Here is a 19923-nt window from a genome sequence, read left to right on the forward strand (position 1 = left end):
TATATATGTCAGCTTATGATCCATAGTTTTTCATCTTGGGCTAAACCCATGGAGTAACCCATGGAGGTTTTAGTCCATGGAGCATGAAGAATATGGAAAGACATGAGTTACATGGTTAAACCCTAATAGCCACAATATATAAGGACCATATGGCTCAAGAAATTGGCACTAGTGTGTGTACACATGAGAGCTAGCCGATTTGAGCATAGGAACCTTATCTCTCAAGTTATTCCAAGTTGTTGGTGACGTTGTGTGAAACATTTGAGGTGTGAAACTTTAGGCACTAGGCTGTTAAGCTCCATGGAATCAACTTACATGAAAAGGTATGTCTTCTAACTTGTTTATATTGCCTAAGTATCAATGATTGTATGCAAGTTAGGGTAATACCTTGGAAATTTCAAGTTTGGATGTATAATAGAGAAAACATAGATCCAAGGTATTTAGGATTGCATGTACACCATAGGAGTGTTAGAATGCTCAAAACCCTTCACAAGGTAGAGCACCAGAGTCCCCACGACAAGAGGCAGTCGTTAGACATTCTCGTGTGGAAATGGGAAGATATCACTATGGATTTCATCACTAAGCTTCCCTTGACCGTACATGGGATTTATTCGATAAGGTTCATCGTGGATCAGTTGACCAAGAGTGCTCATTTTATCCCGATCCAGGAGACCATATTGGCCGAGAAGGTGGCTGAGATTTACGTGCGTGAGATAGTGGCACGACATAGAGTGCCTGTCTCGGTGGAGTCAGACCGAGATGTCTGTTTCACTTCCAGATTCTGGAAGCGGTTTAATGATGAGATGGGTACTCGTCTCGAGGACATGCTATGCGCATGTGTCTTGGATTTCGGTGGCAGTTGGGATACACATATTTAATTAGCGGAATTTTTGTATAACAACAACTACCACACTAGCATAGACCGACGTCCTTTCAAGATGCTCTACAAGAGGAAGTGTAGGATCCTAATATGTTGGGGAGAAGTCGGTCAGAGAGTTATGGGGAGTGCTGAGGTAGTATTCCAGACTACAGAGTCGATCCAGCAGGTCAGGAGCAGGCTTCAGACTACTCAGATTCAGAAGAAGAGCTACGATGACAGACACCGATCGGACCTGGAGTTCCAGGTCGGGGAGACGGTCCTCCTGAAGGTTTCACCTTGGAAAAGTGTCATCCGGTTCCCGAAGCGGGGAAATCTGGGCCCCAGGTATATCGGTCCTTTTAGGGTTATAGCCCGGGTGGGCAAGGTGGCGTACCGATTGGATCTTCCAACAGAGCTCAGCCAGATCCACAACATTTTCCATGTTTCTCAACTGCAAAAGTGCTTAGTGGATGATTCAACAGTTGTGAATTTAGAGGATATTCGGGTTGTTGACAGCCTGAACTACATCGAGAGATTAATGACTATTCTCAACAAGAAGACGAAGGAGCTGAGGAACAAGAGGGTTGAGCTGGTGAAGGTGTAGTGGCAGCACTGCAAGGGCTCGGAGTGGACCTGGGAGCCCTAGGAGGAGATAGGGGAGCACTATCCAGAGTTGTTTCTAGATGTAGCGGACTTCGAGGGCGAAGTCTGAATCAAGTGGGGGAGAATTGTAGCTACCGTCACTTGAGGTAATAATTATTAAATATTTCTTAATTAGTTGTTGGGCTAAGTGTTAATAGAAGGACTAGTTGAGTGGACTTTTAGCGAGTGGGTCGAGGACTTGGGCCGCCCATAAGACGTACGTTGGGCCTAGCCTTGGTGTACGCGGGGCGTAAAGGAGCATTGGATGTGGGGGACGCATGCACGTACACGCAACATACCAAGGAGTACGTGCACCGTACATGAGCAGATTCCAAATCCTAATTTTTAGGGTTTAAGCAATATAAATACTACATTATGATAGAAACCCTAACCTCCTTACCAGCCCCTCATTTTCAGAAACACTACCTACCCTCCTCTTCTCATTCTTGTGTGTGTTTTGGCCATGTGAAGCTTGTTTGGAGATTTGAAGCTTGAAAGAAGGCAGTAGAACATAGTGAAGATGAACTTGAGTATCTTGAGCTCATAGATCTAGGATAACATCAGCTTTTGGGACTCATTGGAGATATAAAGCTTTCAACTTTCTCTTTGAATACTTAGATCTAGTGTAGTGTTGTTTATGGGTCTTTTTAGTTCTAAGAATGGGCCTTTATAAGTCAAGTTCGTTTCTAAGCCAAGAGGTGCCACTCTCAGTGATATTCATGTCCCATAAGCAGTAAAGTCTCAAGGTTTAAGGTCCTTTTATGACCATGCATGAGTTTGGAGTCATTCCATGGAAGTTGGTTGCTATATTCCAAGTTTGGTCTTACTTGGTGGGTTGTAAGCCATCAAGTAATCGGATTTACTGGTTAGGATAGGTTATTAGACTCATATATATAATTTGGACTTAGTGTCTTAAGGGATTAAGTAGTTTTGAAGAAAATGGCTTAACATAATAGTACGTTGGGCGTACACGCCAGTATGTGCAGCGTACAAGCCATGCAAGTTGTACGCGTTGTGTATAGAGGAGTACACTCAGCGTATTCTCAGATTTTGGGCTTTGCGATATTTGAGCCTCGATTTGGGCCAATCTTTGGGTTTAGCACATGTTGGGCTGAAATGGGCCATCAGAAGTCAGATAATGGACCAAGGACATGTTTGGGCTTAGGGGAAGGCCCATTTTAGGAGTTCCGCCCAATTTAGAAAATTGGGCCATTAGTGAGTTTGGAAAGACTAGAAGGAATTGGGCCTAGGTCATGGTCCAAATTAGATCAGGGGGTAAAATGGTCATTTTACCCTTAGAAGGATTCTCTTTTTTTGACTAAGTGTTTATTGTGATAATGATACCCGGGGAGTCGTTGGAGCAGCCGTCAGAGATTCCCTAACATGATTTTTTTAGTAGTCAACTTGAGAGGTAAGTCCTCTTCAAGTAGGAATGGGTCTAAGGCACCAAGGCTGGCCTGTTTATGTATGTTATAAATATCGGGGTTAGCCCAATGTAGTTATATGCTTCCGGACTTCGATCCGATCCCGCGGCATGCCCGAGGAATGTTTGTATGCTTGATGTCTTCGTGATTTTGGCATGTGTTTTCTTATGTGTTCCAGACTTCGGTCTGATGCTGAAGCAAGCCCGAGGAATGTTTAGCTTATATGATATGTCTATGTGTACCATGCTTCGGTCCGATGTCGGGGAAAGCCCGAGGAATGCATATATTTTTATGTTATATGTCTATGTTATATGCTTGTTGATTAATATATGTATACCAGACTTAGGTCTGATGTCGGGCGGGGCCCGATGCCGGTCTCCGGTCCGATGCCGGGTGGGGCCAGATGTAGCAGACAAGGCCCAATGTATGTTATTATGTGATTCAATGTATGGTATGTGGTAGTTTGGGGAGACTCAATAAGTTTCATGCTTACAGTTTTCAGTTTTTGTTTCAAGTACTTCTGCTAGCAAGCGGAAAAGCTCGGGATGACTGCATGGCACACACCACAACTTTTAGCCAGGGATGTTTAGACTCTAATATTTCGCACATGATTTTGATACAATATTTTATTATGATGATTTGAGATATATTATTTATGTTTTTTTGGAATGAAAAATGGTATTTATGGTTTTTATAAATAATCAAAACGAAAATTTTGGACCGTATTTTTGGGATGTTTCAACAAACAACAACAAAACCCCAAGAACAAAATTACAAATATAAGTACTAAAAAAACTAGAGCAACCCTAAAACAACGTGAGTTTCCTATATGTCAAGCCAAGTCACGTGTGAACACCGCCTCAATGTTCGGTGGCTTGGCTGTGATGGGGATGCGAACACGGGTAAAGATGACGAATCAGAAGTGAATGTAGCAGCAACGGTCCACTTTTTGACTGTTTGTTGTGTACGGTGGACCCATTTTTTTTTTTAATTTTTAGTTTTAAAATCACACAAACTACAACTATAAATACTACCTATTTTCTAAACATTTCGCACTAGAAAAACCCACAACTTCTTTATATTTTCTTATTTTTTCTTGATCAAATGGATCCAAATCAAAATACCCCACCCACTTCAAATATTCCAAACACTCCAAATGATCTATATGCAAATTTTTACATGTAATTGATATCATCCCTAATCCAACAACAACCTCTATTTTACCAATCTTTCATACTACCCAAACTACTACCAACAATAACGGCCACAACAATTCAATAAACCCCAATTCCAAAGCCTTTCAGCAACAACCTTCTCAACAATTTCAACATTAACAATTTCACGCACAACCTTCATAACCATCTCAAGTCCCATTATCTCAATTCCAACCTATAAACCTCGACAACGACAACGAGGAACGGGTCCAAGAAACACAACAACCAACTCGAAGAAGACAAAAAGGGAAAAGAACAAAAAAAAGAGAACTACACAATAGACCGAAGACGAGGAGGAAACTTTAGCGAAAGCTTGGATTTTCATATCGCAAGACATTGACAATGGAAATGCGCAATAGGGTCAAAGTTTTTGGAATCATGTTCTAGACCACTTTCATGCGCTATTAGGAAGGAAAACGGAGTAGACATATGATTCGTTCAATGCAAAATGAAGTGACCTACAAGCGATTTGCACAAAATTTAATGACATATTGGACAATCTTAAAAATATGCACAAAAGTGGTAGCAACGATTTTAATATTTTATCGACCGCATGTTACCAATACAAAATTACCAATAATGGTAAACCATTCGGCAACCAAAAATCATGAGAAGTTTGTCGTAAAGTTCCAAAATGGGTCATTTATCCGGGTGAGACGCAATCAAGATCTACTACTGGATCCAACAAAAGACCAAAAACTTCCTAGTCCGATATGGGTTTTGGCCTCGACTTCAATGATGACTTCGACAACATTGAGGGGGAGGGTCCATCGGAAGTCCAACTTTGTCGACCACCGAGAAGGGACAAATCGAGAAAGGTTGGGTCTTCAAGCGGAAAAACGATTAGCAAAGACGTATTTGTGGAAAAAATAGACAAAGCTCTAAGTTTTCTAGAAATTTTTTTTTGAATCAATAGAGGATGCTCGTTGCTGAAAAATAACACTTACCGATCTTCAAATCATAAACACAAAACTGCAGCGGGATTTCGACCCAGAAATATCTAGCGACGTTTCTAAAAATCCAACAGTTCATGAAAAATATGGAAATTAGGTTCTAGTGTTTTAATATTTTAGTTTTATTTGGTATGTTTTATGTTTTTTTAGTAATTTATGTTTTAATTTTTTGTGTTTTTTAAAGTGATTTAGGATTTATATTTGTGTGTTTTTAATTAACGCAATGTATTTTCAATTAATGTAAAATATTTATTTATGTTTTTTATTTAATTTAATGACAAAAGAAAATATAAAAAAAATAAAAAGATAAAAATTGTGGAGTTGTAACCATTTCCAAGGCTAATGGTTTGATAGTGAATTTATAGTGAAACTGAAATGACGTTGAGTTGGTGACACTTTTTTAGTGGTGTGGTTAAGAAAGACATCCAAATTAAACCGACTAGCAGATGCTTGAAGAGTTAAAAGGACTCCATAACACCAACGAAATCTAAAAATACCCTTGGGGACAAAAGCCCACAGAAACAAAAAATAGAGCACCCAAGCAGGAGCAGCTGCAGAAAATTTTCTAAACAACACCACAAAACCGAAATTACCCTTGAAACAAAAGGGTCTTCAAGACTAGAATCCGAGCACCAGCATCCAAAATGCAATAAAATAGCAATACTTAAGCGAGCTCCAAGAACCAACAAACACGAGGGGGATAAAAGCAAATCTAAACCACCAACAATGGACAACAAGGATCCACCACCAACATGAGCAACCCACTACAAACCTGAGATAAAATCGGACTAAATTTAATTAATAAGGTAAGAAAACATAATGTCTTGCCGTAAATGATAAACCAACTCGTTATGTTTTTGGTAATCACTACTTTATTATGATTATATTTGCCCATTAAATATTATAGATCGAAATATCTAACTAATAGGAGGCCAAGTATACCACCTACCAAGATATCAAATATCAACGTTTTATAAACTACATACAATAAATATTTGTTATAATGTTTTCAATGTTTACCTTAGGTTCGAGCTTTTTTACAGGGCAAACTCAACCCCATAGGGATTTTCAGGAAAAACTTCCCTACACATGATACCAAAAAACGTAGTTTAAGGAAATCGAACTCCCAACCTTACACCTTACATAAGTATAAAGCTAAATGCATCAACCCAACTATAAGATTGGACATCACTTGCAAATATTTGTTACTTAAAACAGAAAACCTAAGATTAATAATGATTGTATATATGTATTTTATTGTTATATTTATATTTATATTGCTCCTAATACATTGCATGTAGGTTTTTTTATTGTCACATAGTCTTTGTATGTATATATTAATGAAGAAAATTAAAAAATGGTAGTGTGTGATTTTAATAGATTTTATTTAAAAAAAAATTAAAAACCAATTACAGCCCAAAGTTATCAAAGGCTTATTAATGATCAACAACTACTTCCATGCCTAATCCACCGACATCTTCCTTGCAACTTTCATGAAGTGTGGAACCACCTGGCTGTTATTACAGAAGTACACAATCAACAAAGTAATGAAATAAAACAAACTAAATTCAGATATATTCAATATACAAGAATCAAATTTACAGAAAACATACTTGTGTGATGATTACACATAAATATAACCACAAAATTGTAGAGATTGAGGCCTGCTTTAGCAGTGTCCTAAGACATAAATTTCCCTGCGATGGGTCTGTCTTGAGGATACAACAATCCAATTCAAGAACAGATCTTGAATCTGTCGAAATTCACCATGATCCCTTTGGAAAGATAGACGATTTTTTGAGAGAAAGTTTGTGTGTTTATTAGCCCTCAAATTCTGTCTAGATCCTTAACCACCAACCGAAATTAACTGCCAAAAACTGTCTGCAGTTAATCCTTTATTTAACATAATTTATTTTTCACTGAATTAATAAAAAGATTAATTAAGGACTAATTAATTTCGGATTATATATTAGAAAATATTATTTAGTCAAGAAGAGCCCCAAGGCCCAAGGCCCTATCTTTGACCATTAATATTTAATAATCCAAGCCTACTACTAGCCCAATTAGACTAGTCCAACACCACAACCCAATCCCAATTTGCTTAACCCATTACTTGGTCCATTTGAATAAATGAGTGGGACAAGCCTTATAAGGTGGGAAAAGGTTTCCTCTTCCACCAATGTGGGATAAGTCCCATATTGTAATTTTATAGAGCAAAGTTCCAACAATACCCCACATTTTCTATTCAAACTCCACGAATACCCCACATTTGAATAGAAAATAAGTGAACTTTGATATTAAAATAAGGGAAGTAAGATATGACCTGCATCTGAATAGGTGTTGGAAAACTTGAACCTTTCATAGTGAGTACTACTTGGATCTACTTTGTGGGTAGTGAACTAGAGTCTTGAACTAACCACTTCTTATAGTAGAATCAAAAACAAGAAGTATCACACATATCATATCTAAGCATGGTTCATTTCTTACCATTGTGTTCTTTTCGGTCGTGAACAATCCTTTCTTCATGAGAATTTTAGAGAGCTTAGCCATGTCAGCTCCCAAAGATGCGACCTCACATCCATCTCACATAGGTAATGCTAATCTGGAACAATCCGTACTATTCCACTATAGAAGCTATCAGCATTATTAAGAATAAAAAATTAATCCCTATATCATCAACGGAAAAACACAAAATAGATATCATAGGAGTGAGCATACCTTGGTGTTGGTGGTTCTTTGAGTCTTCCCCAACTAGTTGTCCTATTGAACCTAGACCATGGGATCTTTAATGTTGCTAGGTTAGGTTTCTGCCAGGTGGTGACTCATTGTGTTGGCTTTAAGCCCATTCCCCTCGATGTGAAGAGAACTTGCTCTCTACTAAGGCCTTTTGTCAAGGGATCAGCTATATTTTCCTTTGACTTTATGTAACTAATGGAAATGATTCCATTCTTCAGCAAGTCTCTTATTGTAATATGTCTGCGCCTAATGTGTCTCGACTTGCCATTATATATATGACTTTGTGCTCTAGTTAGAGCAGTCATACTATCACAACGTATGGCAATGGCAGTAATAGGTTGAGGCCACAGAGGAATACCCTCTAGGAATCTTTTAAGCCATTCAACTTCTTCAGCAGCTTTGTCTAAAGCAATGAACTCTGCTTCCATTGTAGAACGAGTATTCACAGTTTGCTTAGATGATTTCCAAGAGATAGCAGCTCCACCAAGAGTGAACACATATCCACTTGTGGATTTTTCCTCTGAAGTATTGGAAATCCAATATGCATCACAATACCCTTCAAGAACAGGAGGATATTTCGTGTAATGCAGTCCATAATTCATTGTATGCTTTAAATATCTAAGCACTCTTACTAATGCATACCAATGATCTTTTCCAGGATTATGGGAGTAACGACTCAATCTACTTACACTATAAGCCAAGTCCAGTCTAGTACAATTCGTGATATACATTAAGCTACCAAGAACTTGAGTATATTCTAACTGAGCTACACTATCACCTTTATTCTTCTTAAGATGACTTGAAGGATCAAAAGGGGTGACTACCGGCTTGTCATCATAGTGTCCAAACTTCTTAAGTACACTTTCAATATAATGGGACTGAGTTAGAGTATAACCATCGGATCTTCTTTGAACTCTTACACCAAGGATCACATCTACTACTCCCAAGTTCTTCATGGAAAAGGAGGAGTGTAGCATTTTCTTGGTTTGATTGATCACATCCAAATTAGTACCCATTATAAGCATATCATCCACATACAAGCATATGATGACACAAGCATTCTTGTATTGTTTGACATAAACACATTTATCACATTCATTAATTCTAAATCCATTAGAGAGTAATGTGTTGTCAAGCTTCTCATGCCATTGCTTTGGAGCCTATTTTAGTCCATAAAGTGATCTAACTAACTTACAAACTTTGTTTTCTTGACCCTTAACCACAAACCCTTCAGGTTGGTTCATATATATATATGTATATATATATATATATATATATATATATATATATATATATATATATATATCTTCATCTAGTTCACCATACAAGAAGGCAGTTTTCACATCCATTTGGTGTATTTCCAAATTGTGAATGGCTGCAATTGCTACTAATGTGCGAATTGATGTAATTCTTGTAACAGGTGAATAAGTGTCAAAGAAGTCTTGACCCTGTTTTTGACGATACCCTTTAGCCACTAAACGAGCTTTGTACTTCTCAATGGTACCATCAGGTGTAAACTTCTTCTTCAATATCCATTTGTGCCCAATTGGTTTTTGCCCAGATGGCAAATCTACCAATTTCCAAGTGTTATTCTGCACAATGGAATCAATCTCACTTTTGATTGCCACTTTCCAAAAGGGAGCTTCAGACGAATCCATAGCATCCTTGTATGTTCATGGTTCCTTATTCACTACATAGGTCATGTAATCAGGTCCAAAATCTTTGGCTATTTTGCCCCGTTTGCTTCTTCTAGGTTCTAAGTTCTCTTCTTGAACCTTAGAAGAGCTCTCTTCATTTGATTATAAACTTTTGTCTGAAATGGTATCATTTAGTCCATCATCCAGAGGTCTTTTCCTAGAACAGGTAACCTCTTTGTCTTTATTCTTAAAAGGAAAAATATTTTCAAAGAATTCAACCTCTGCTGATTCCATGATGGTTTGGCTATGGATGTCATCAACATGTGATTTAAACACAAGAAACCTGTAGGCTGCACTATTCATGGCAGGGCCAAGATAGATGCAATCTATGGTTTCTGGTCCAAGTTTAGTCCTCTTAGGAAGAGGTAATTGTACCTTAGCAAGGCAACCCCACACTTTCATCCTTTTAGAAGAGGGTAACCTCCCTTTCCACAGATGATAGGGTGATTTATCACTCTTTTTATGAGGAATTCTATTAAGTATTGAATTTGCTGCAAGACATGCTTCTCCCCACATATTATATGGTGCTCCAGAAGTACTTAACATTGAATTAATCATGTTTTTCAATGTTCTATTTTTTCTTTCTGCCACTCCATTTTATTGGGGAGTATATGGAGCATTTGTTTGATGTATAATACCATTTAAAGAACAAAATTCAGCAAAGTCTTTGGATTCATATTCTCCTCCTCGATCAGACCTTAGAATTTTGATCTTTTTGTCAAGTTGATTTTCAACTTCAGCCTTGTAATTCTTAAAATAATTCAAGGCTTCATCTTTGGTATTTAACAAATAAATATAACAATACTTGCTACAATCATCAATAAAGGATATATAATAATTCTTTCCTCCTCTTGTAGGTGTTGCTCTAAAATGACATAAATCAGAGTGGATTAAGCCAAGTATTTCATTAGATTTTTCAACTGATTTATGATGATGTTGTGAAAATTTTGATTCTACACAAACCTCACATTTTAAATTTTTATCTAATGAACATTTTGGTAACATGCCAAGTTTTGCCATTCTTTGAATAGAATGAAAATTGACATGTCCCAAACGAGAATGCCACAAAATTGAAGGATCATGCATATACATAGAAGAGGGGCTAGTAGTGCCCATTATTGCATTAACATTAACATTGGTTACATCATTGTTTGGTGTTTCAACACCATAGTACAAAGGTAAGACACTGACTTTGAAGAGACCCTCACTAAGGTATCCCTTTCCAACATACACCCCACCCTCGGTGAGAACAAACTTATCAGACTCAAATACAAGTTTGAAACCTTTGTTCCTAAGAATAGGACCAGAAATCAAATTCTTAGTAATTTCAGGAACATGCAAAACATCACTTAAAATAAGTTCTTTTTCAGAAGTCAGTTGTAGCTTCACTTTTCCCTTTCCTTCAACTTTTGCAGTAGAGCTATTCCCCATAAACATTGGTTCAGAATCTGAGACTTTCTGGTATGTAGAAAACATGGTTCGGGAGTTGCAAATGTGCCTTGTGGCTCCAGTATCAATCCACCAATCCACACAATTGCTAATCATGTTGGTTTGAATCACAGCAACAAATTGATTTAGTGATTCAACCATGTTGGCTTGACCATAATTTCCTCCACTAGAATTGTCACCATTGTTTCCATTGTTCCCTCCATTTTTCCCTCCATTATTTCCTCCATTGTTTCCTCCTTGATCCCTCCTAAATCTGCAATCTTTGGCCTTGTGTCCCATTTTGCCACAAACATAACATGGACTAGAATTCTTCTTGAAATTCTTCTTGTTAGGGCCATGATTTTTGCCATCTTTGGAAGAGTTTTTGGACCCTTGCTTCCCTTTCTTGTTGTTGTGCTTTTTCCTTGAAGTGCTTGTTTCTCCAACAAAGTTTGCACTTGGTTCCAAGGAATTTGCATCTGCCTTCTCATTCAATCTGTTATCTTCTTCCACACGAATTCTCAACACAAGTTGCTCAAAACTCATGTCATCAGTTAAGTGTTTAAGATATAGTTTGAAATTCTTCCAAGAAGGAGGAAGTTTTTCAATGGTTGAACCAACAAGAAAGTTAGAGTTTATACCCATACCTTCAACTTCAAGATCATGTGCAATGACTTGAATTTCCTCCACTTGTTTGAGGACAGATTTGGTATCCACCATCTTGAAATTCATGAATTTTCCAATCACGAATTTCTTGGAACATGCCACTTCTGTTTTGTATTTCTTTTCCAGTGATTCCCATATCTCTCTTGCAGTAGTCATGGTAGAGTAGATATCATAGAGAGAATCATCCAGGGCATTCATAATATAATTTCTGCAATTATATTCATTTATGTTCCAAGTTTCCACTGCCCTTTGATGTTCTGCCAATTGGGCTTCACTGGGTGGTGTTGTTCCTTCTGCAGTGGTTATACCAACAAGAGGAGAGGGGGAGTCATCAGTGAGAACATTGGAAACATGAAGAGTTGTTAGATAGAACAACATCTTCTGTTGCCATCTTCAGAAATCTGAGCCTTTGAATTTCTCAGGCTTTTCCACATGTGTTTTGATGATGGAATTTTGATCCATTCTTCACTCTTTGATTTCTGTCTTAGAATGTTATTACAGAAGTACACAATCAACAAAGTAATGAAATAACACAAACTAAATTCAGATATATTCAATATACAAGAATCAAATTTATAGAAAACATACTTGTTTGATGATTACACATAAATATAACCACAAAATTGTAGAGATTGAGGCCTGCTTTAGCAGTGTCCTAAGACAGAAATTTCCCTAGGATGCGTCTGTCTTGAGGATACAACAATCCAATTCAAGAACAGATCTTGAATCTGTCGAAATTCACCATGACCCCTTTGGAAAGATAGACGATTTTTTGAGAGAAAGTTTGTGTGTTTATTAGCCCTCAAATTCTGTCTAGATCCTTTCATTTATAGGCTGCTAATGGTGGTTGTAAACCACCAACCGAAATTAACTGCCAAAAACTATCTGCAGTTAATCCTTTATTTAACAAAATTTATTTTTCACTGAATTAATAAAAAGATTAATTAAGGACTAATTAATTTCAGATTATATATTAAAAAATATTATTTAGTCAAGAAGAGCCCATATGCCCCAAGGCCCAAGGCCCAATCTTTGACCATTAATATTTAATAATCCAAGCCTACTACTAGCCCAATTAGACTAGTCCAAGAGCACAACCCAAACCCAATTTGCTTAACCCATTACATGGTCTATTTGAATAAATGAGTGGGACAAGCCTTATAAGGTGGGAAAAGATTTCCTCTTCCACCAATGTGGGATATGTCCCATATTGTAATTTTATAGAGCAAAGTTCCAACACTGGCTGAAGGCTCTCATGTTCGCCACTGCCAACCCCCACCGTTACAGTTTTTCTGATCATCCCCTTCGTCGCAACGGGCCCCAGAGTGCTTTCCCTTTCCTTGACACATACATTTTTCTTGATTATCCGATAACTAAGTTTGAGCATCTCCCTTCTCCTCGAATGTTCGCCACACACTTTGCTCATAGCTTGTTACCGACCTCACTGTCATCACCCTCTTCGACATGCAAGTTTGTATACGTGTGTAGGGATCCAAAAGATGCACTCATTTCCAAGTGGCACTTCATGAGCAAACTTAGATCGAAAGAACTACCACCCCTTTCGTTCAATAAGCTTACGAGCTTTTCTGCAATGGGGTCTCTGAGTACGGACCATTTTGGGACCATGTGTTGGGATACTGGAAAGCTAGCCAGGAATCACCTGAGAAGATCTTGTTCTTGAAGTATGAGGACATGAAGAAAGAACCGTCGGTGGAGCTGAAGAAGTTGGCGGCGTTCATGGGAATGCCTTTTTCAGCGGAGGAGGAGAAGGGAGGGGTGGTGGCAGAGATTATGAAGCTTTGTAGCTTTGAGAATTTGAGTAATATTGAGGTGAATAATGAAGGCGGCGGTGCTCAGAAGTTTACGGCGCAGGTGGCGGTGCAGAATCGGGATTTTTTCAGAAAAGGAAAGGTAGGAGATTGGAAAAATTATTTGACAGAGGAGATGAGAGAGTGGATTGATTCCACTACTAGAAAGTTGACTTTCAGCTACGGATTTAGAGAGGGATCTATTCTGTAGCAAAATTTTGGCTTATAGAGATGGAATTACAAGAGATCTGCGATGGTTTAAACAAGTATTTTATTTATTCAACATATAGCATATTAGAGAGGGTTTAGCGAGGGATAAGTTACGGATCTTACAAGTCTTTATCGACGCACCATTATTCCTCGGTAATCGGTGGAAAACGAAGGCATTTGGCGAGGGTTCAATGAGGGAAAAAAAATCGTCGACTTGTTGCCATATGGTATGTATTTAGCGAGAGAACGCCGAGGGAGCATACACACGCTATGTTTTTTTAATTGAAGATCTCTCGCTGAAATTGACAAATCCATGTCCAGTTTCACGAAGTTTGTGTAAGTCTCCTTCCTTCCCAAATCTGCTTTATCACTCCAATTGAACACGAAGTTTGTGTAAGTTTGACTCTCGAGTTGCAGCTTAACCTAATCTCACCATCTCCGTTCAAACAGATGACGACACCATGGACCATTGCAGCTTCCGATTCTCGCAGCCTATTCTTCCTTATCTTTTGATTCAGGTAAACCTCTTGATTTTATTTTCTTTAGTCATATATTAGGTTAGGTTTGGTTCAATGGCACAATATTTACGTTAGGGTTTAATTTCTACGTTTGTTTCCTTTTTCAATCGTCATTCCTCTTATATCGATTGCGTTAGGGTTTAATTTCTTACTCTTTGCTACTGATCGGCTCAAATATGTAATTTTGAATAATTTTTCAATCTTATTAGAATAGATACTTAGAATAAGAACTTGATATAGGGCTTGATTGGTTGCTTTAGTCCTATATAAGCCTGGTAGCATAAGTTTTGTGCATCAAAGCCTCACCCTGAAGCTCTCCTGTCATCTTTGTACATGCATCCATATGCTCTGTAGCAAGCCCAACAGCACCAGTTTCTTAGGCAATCATTGTTTGAATGGAGAAGATTCATCACCCATATCATAGTTATAGGATGAACTGCTTCATCAAAAAAGTAAGTTATAAACTTGGAGGAGGCAATCTTATGCCATAGTTCAAGAAGCTATTCTGATGTAATGGTCACTACTAGATCAATTAGCATCTCAAGCAACATGCTTCTAACAATAATGTGTTTCCCCCATTGATTCTCTTAAAATCTCATTTCTTCATGTTAGCTCTGGTGGATCAAAAGTCATGATCACAAACCTAAGAACATGTTCCTAGAATAGTGACTAACTTTTTCTAACACTGGAACTTCAACATTACCCCTGTGAAGTGTAACTAACAGATGCAGGAACTGTGGGTGTATGTGTATGTGCATGTGCATGGACAACCATACCCTTTTCAGGTTCCTTTGGTCAACAAACACCCTTTGACTTTCTTTCTGGGTGTGTGGGTATCAACATGCTTTGCATATTCTTGTAATTTTATTATATTTGTTTTTTTTGTTAAGTTAATACCCTTTTCCCTCTCCATTTCAACCTCTTTTTGAGCTTTCTTCTTATCTAGTTTAGCCTGTTTATAGTTTTCTTCATGAGCTTTTCTAAACAGCCTCACAAAGTTCAAAAGGGTCTGTGTAACTGCATTGCTGCCCCTGTATATATGGGCTAGGGCTGTTTCTTTTTGGATTACAAGACTCTCTCTTTTCATACCCGAATCTCCATCTTTTACAACAAGCCCATCCATTATATTAAACAAATAAATAAACAGTCAATACATAATAAACAATCAATAATAATACTAGTATCCCTATCCATCATCAAACAGATCCTCTGTCTTTTTACATATGACATATGACATATCCATCTCCTCCTATTTTTTTTCATATTTAAAGCATTAATTAATTAATTAATAAGATGAACATAACAAGAAGACTACTACTACTGAAACAATTATTTATATTCACAAACGCTTACTTGGATCCCCAACGCCAACATCATCCCCAAAAGATGACGAACCATATAAACTCCTTTCAGCAGCTCGATCCCTATAACCACTATGAGCCTACTGTTGTTGTTCTTTACCAGACATTGCTGACTGTACATGTCCATGTCCATGTACAGGCGCCTCTGAAAACCATCTTCTACCACTCACTGTAGCTGCTGGTGGTGTGTAAGACCCCAAAGCAGATGCATCTGTCCTAAATGGCACTGCACATGAATTATTCACTTCCATACTTGTAGTTGTTGATGCAACATTATTTGACCCTGACCCTGACCCCACATATGTAGTATCTGATTTCACCACCCCTCTACCAGACCCCCTTATCACACCTCTCAAAGTCCCCCCTCCCACTCCCACAGGCTTTGGTGCATCTAAGTTTGCTGAATGGACCGATGTGTTAACAGAAGAAGGTGCAGCCTCGTTTTTTAACTTTCCAACACCACCACCAGTTACAGTTACAGATACAGTGTTGGATTTTTCTTCTGTTGACAGATTGGCATCTCGTGGTGCTTGACTCTCGTGGCTTCTCTGCTTCCACATGGAAAGCACGTTGCTCATTTTCTTCTTGCTAGCTAAAATACTACTTTTTGAAGCAAGTTTTATTTCTTTCATCTTCTCTTTCTCCTTTTTCTCTGTTGCTATTGCCGCCGCCTGAACAGCATCAGCCAACGAATTAGCGGTAGTTGTGGTGGCTGCCGATGTAGATATCACTACTTTTCTAGTGTTTGAAGGTTCCTTTTCTTTTTTGTTATCGTTTTGGTCATTATTACAAGGGACGTATTGTTGACTCTGGTGATCATATGAATACCAAATTCCATTGTTGCCATCGTAGTATAGACCTGTATAATGTATGTATGGAATACATCAGTAATCATATACATACATAATTCCATATTGTAATAATCTTTATCAATAGAAAAGAAGAAAAAGAACCTGTATTTCCATCATAATAGAATCCAGAAGCAGCATCATAGTAATAACCAGATGCTTCATCCCAAACAAAACCAGACTGTGGAGTTGAAGCATCTTTTGGATTTCCACCCTGCTCTTGTTGCCCATTAGATTGTTTCTCATCTGGATTATACTCTTTTGGCGCCCATCCTACAGCATCATACTACAAACATTTTAATATTTCATAAACTATAGTAAATTCTGTGCCTTTCTCATCTTTTTCTTTTTGTAATATTTTGATTTTTTTTAAAGTAAGATTTTCATCAATGGTGACACAGATCCATCTTTCATTTACCCATATGTTTCTTTGTGTAGAATAATACACCAGACTTTATCTTTTTTCTATATTTGGATCTGTGTTTTATGTATGTTAGTTGTAACAAAGTGTCTAACATTCAGGCTTTATGTTTAGGGAATTTTTACATATGAGAGGCAGCTGAAGGACAAATCAGCAAAAAAATCTTTACCAACATTCAAATACAAAAATACTTACTTTGATTTAAGAAAAAGTCATTATTACATATTTTTTTAGCATGTGTTAATCATATAACATTAACAACATACAAAGTTGAATGGATGAACTAAAAGCTTTATGATTTTCTTTTTCTTGCTTATGCAGGGTATACAAGAAAAAGAGTAAGCATTATAGTTATTGGACTTAGTTTTATTATGATAACTCTTTCAACTTTTTTCTGAAAAACAATGAGATGAAGAAACTTTTTTTTGATTGTAAATGCCAGGTCATCATATTAATGAACTTTTGGCTCCGATTTCATAATAATGTAGGAGGAGCTTATGGTACTGAAACCGCAAACAAAAAAACAAAAGCAAAGATGATCCTAGCAATAATTAGCAGCATACTATGTAGTATTCCATATGAACATAATAGGAGGACCTCTGGAGCCATGTAATACGGGCTTCCAACTATTTCAGAGAACTTCTCACCTGTATATTTAACATCTTGTTTATTAGAAAGTTCATTAAAGATTTCTAACTATTCCAACTATACTCAATCTTCATGTTAAGTAATGTTTTCTAATATAGATCATTGAACTGAATTTGTCATAAGGTAAGGCAGCTAAGTAGAATAAGACAGTAGATTGTGTGTATCCAATAGATACAATGATTAGGAACCTTAATTGTCTAATAATTTCCTGACTAGAAGCTGTAATCCTTAATTTATGGTAATTCTTGAAGGAGAGATATAGTCACCTCGCTTGAAGAAGAGACAGGCCAAAATCAATAGCTTTCTCAGGTCCCTTAGATTTCTCAGGTCCCTTATCACATATCATAAATAATGGATTTTTCATCTTGTTCTTAACTCATTTCTTACTGAACTCATTCAACGATTTCATATATGATCATGTGGGTAATAGATTAAAGATATTAATAATCAAATGGAAGAGACAACTATCATATGATCCCTTCAACCTTTAAAATAAACAGAAAAAAGTAATTCACTTTCAAAATCATGTTTTCAATTTGTATCAAATCTATACATAAGCTTAGAAGTTATTTAACATTATTTTTCATTAACTGCATCAATAGTGAACCAATATGTCTAGGAGTGTGCAAGAGTGCTTTAGGAGGAGACTTGTAATGCACACTTAAATTCAAAAATATAACACCCTTAACACCCTAATATTAATCTTCACAAATGAGATATAGAAGAAGGAACGTATGTTACAACAAATGTTGAGATATCGAGCACCTAGGTGAGGGATAATATTAAGCAGGAGAGTGATGACAAAAATGTTGGAAAGAAACCCAGCCTTAAACGGTCATACCTTTTGATCCATTACAATTTACAAACTTTCAGTCCCCTTTAATTTATATGGAGGAGAAGCTCTCAACAGGCCAAACAGCCAAAGGCGGCCTGCCTAACTGTCGCCGGGTTTTGCTTTTTAGTCCTCCAATTTTCACCTTCCCAAAATTTTAGTTCATTTCCAAATTCTAGATATTCCGTTTTAGATGTAAAACCACATGACATTTTTCCCTCTTTCAGAAATTCCCTTGATAAGATATCTATATATCTAATTTATGTAAACTGTTGTCGGTTTTAATTATTTAAAATTGGTCATAATCATACCTACCAAATTTAGTTACATGATGTATAAATTTTTTTTTTTTTAAAGAACATAGGTAATAAAAACTTTTTAGGGATTTTCTAATATGTGTTGTAAAGACACGTATAAAAAACATTGATTATAACAAATATTATTATAATTAAACAAGTTTATAATCCGTAGTTTTAATTTTCCAAAATTACATTTTTAGCCCCTGTAGTTTTTAATTTGCAAAAGTTAAATTTCTGGTCCCTGAAGTTTTAAATTTCTGAAATTACAATTTTGGTCACTGTGAAAGAGGGAAATAAGCAAGACACTTTTGGTCCCTATAGTTCTAGTTTTCCATAATTATCTTTTTGGTGATGCTTTTAATAAAAATAAGTATTTCATGTAGTATAACTGTAGTTTCCAAGGATGCTTTTAGTAATGTGGATATGATTGCATTATCTAATTTCTAAATAATAGTTATATATTTGTTTGTAGCTAGTCATTATGTCAAAACGTAGTGATAGAGATTGGATGTACAAAAGGTTAGATCATGGGTATCTTAGCACAACATATCATGCATCCGTCAAATGATTTTTGGATGTTGCTTTTTCTAATGAAGCAACTGTTGATGGGGATTATATTAGATGTCCTTGTTTTAAATGCAAGAGCATGTATTATAAAGCAAGAGGTGATGTAGAGCTTCACTTGTTACAAAACGCTTTCACTCCTAATTACACAACTTGGTGGGCACATGGTGAAAGAAATACGATATCTCAGCATGAGGAAGAATCTTCTAATTCGATGCAGGATCTGATGGAAGATGATGATGATGATGATGTTAATGGGTGTACACAAATGTTGATGGATGTAATGGAGGAACTCCCGAATCCAAATGCCAAGGAGTTCTATGATATGTTGGAAGACGCTGATGAACCTTTGTGGGATGGATGTGAAAATTATTCAAAATTACAAGCTGCAACAGAGTTGTTGCATTGGAAGTCAGAATACAATATATCTGAGGCTGCTTATGATCACATACTTCCTATAATTAAGCGGATGCTACCCAAAGGTGAGAAACTAGTTGAGAACTTCTATGAGACGAAGAAGCTTTTGAAAATAATTAGACTCCCAGGAAAAAAAGATCCATGCTTGCAAAAACCATTGCATGATATCCTATGGGGCAGATTCTGATTTGACTAAGTGTCGAGTGTGTGATCATGATCGGTACAAGAGTGGCAAACTGCCTTATTTAGTTATGAGGTACTTGCCGATTGCTCCTAGACTCCAAAGGTTGTATTTGACAAAAAAGACGACAAAGCAAATGACATGGCACTATGAACATCAAACGGAACCGGGTTTGATGGTCCATCCAAGTGATGGTG

At 37.0% G+C, this 19923-nt stretch overlaps 1 pseudogene; it reads left to right on the forward strand.

Annotated features, from left to right (window-relative positions):
• The first annotated feature begins 4852 nt into the window (after positions 1-4852).
• Positions 4853-13638, forward strand: LOC145099134 (cytosolic sulfotransferase 5-like; annotated as a pseudogene).
• The last annotated feature ends 6285 nt before the right edge of the window (positions 13639-19923 follow it).

Source organism: Lactuca serriola, chromosome 4, assembly GCF_051521515.1.
Source record: "Lactuca serriola cultivar US96UC23 chromosome 4, Lser_US96UC23_V15, whole genome shotgun sequence".
In the NCBI taxonomy this organism is placed as follows: domain Eukaryota; kingdom Viridiplantae; phylum Streptophyta; class Magnoliopsida; order Asterales; family Asteraceae; genus Lactuca; species Lactuca serriola.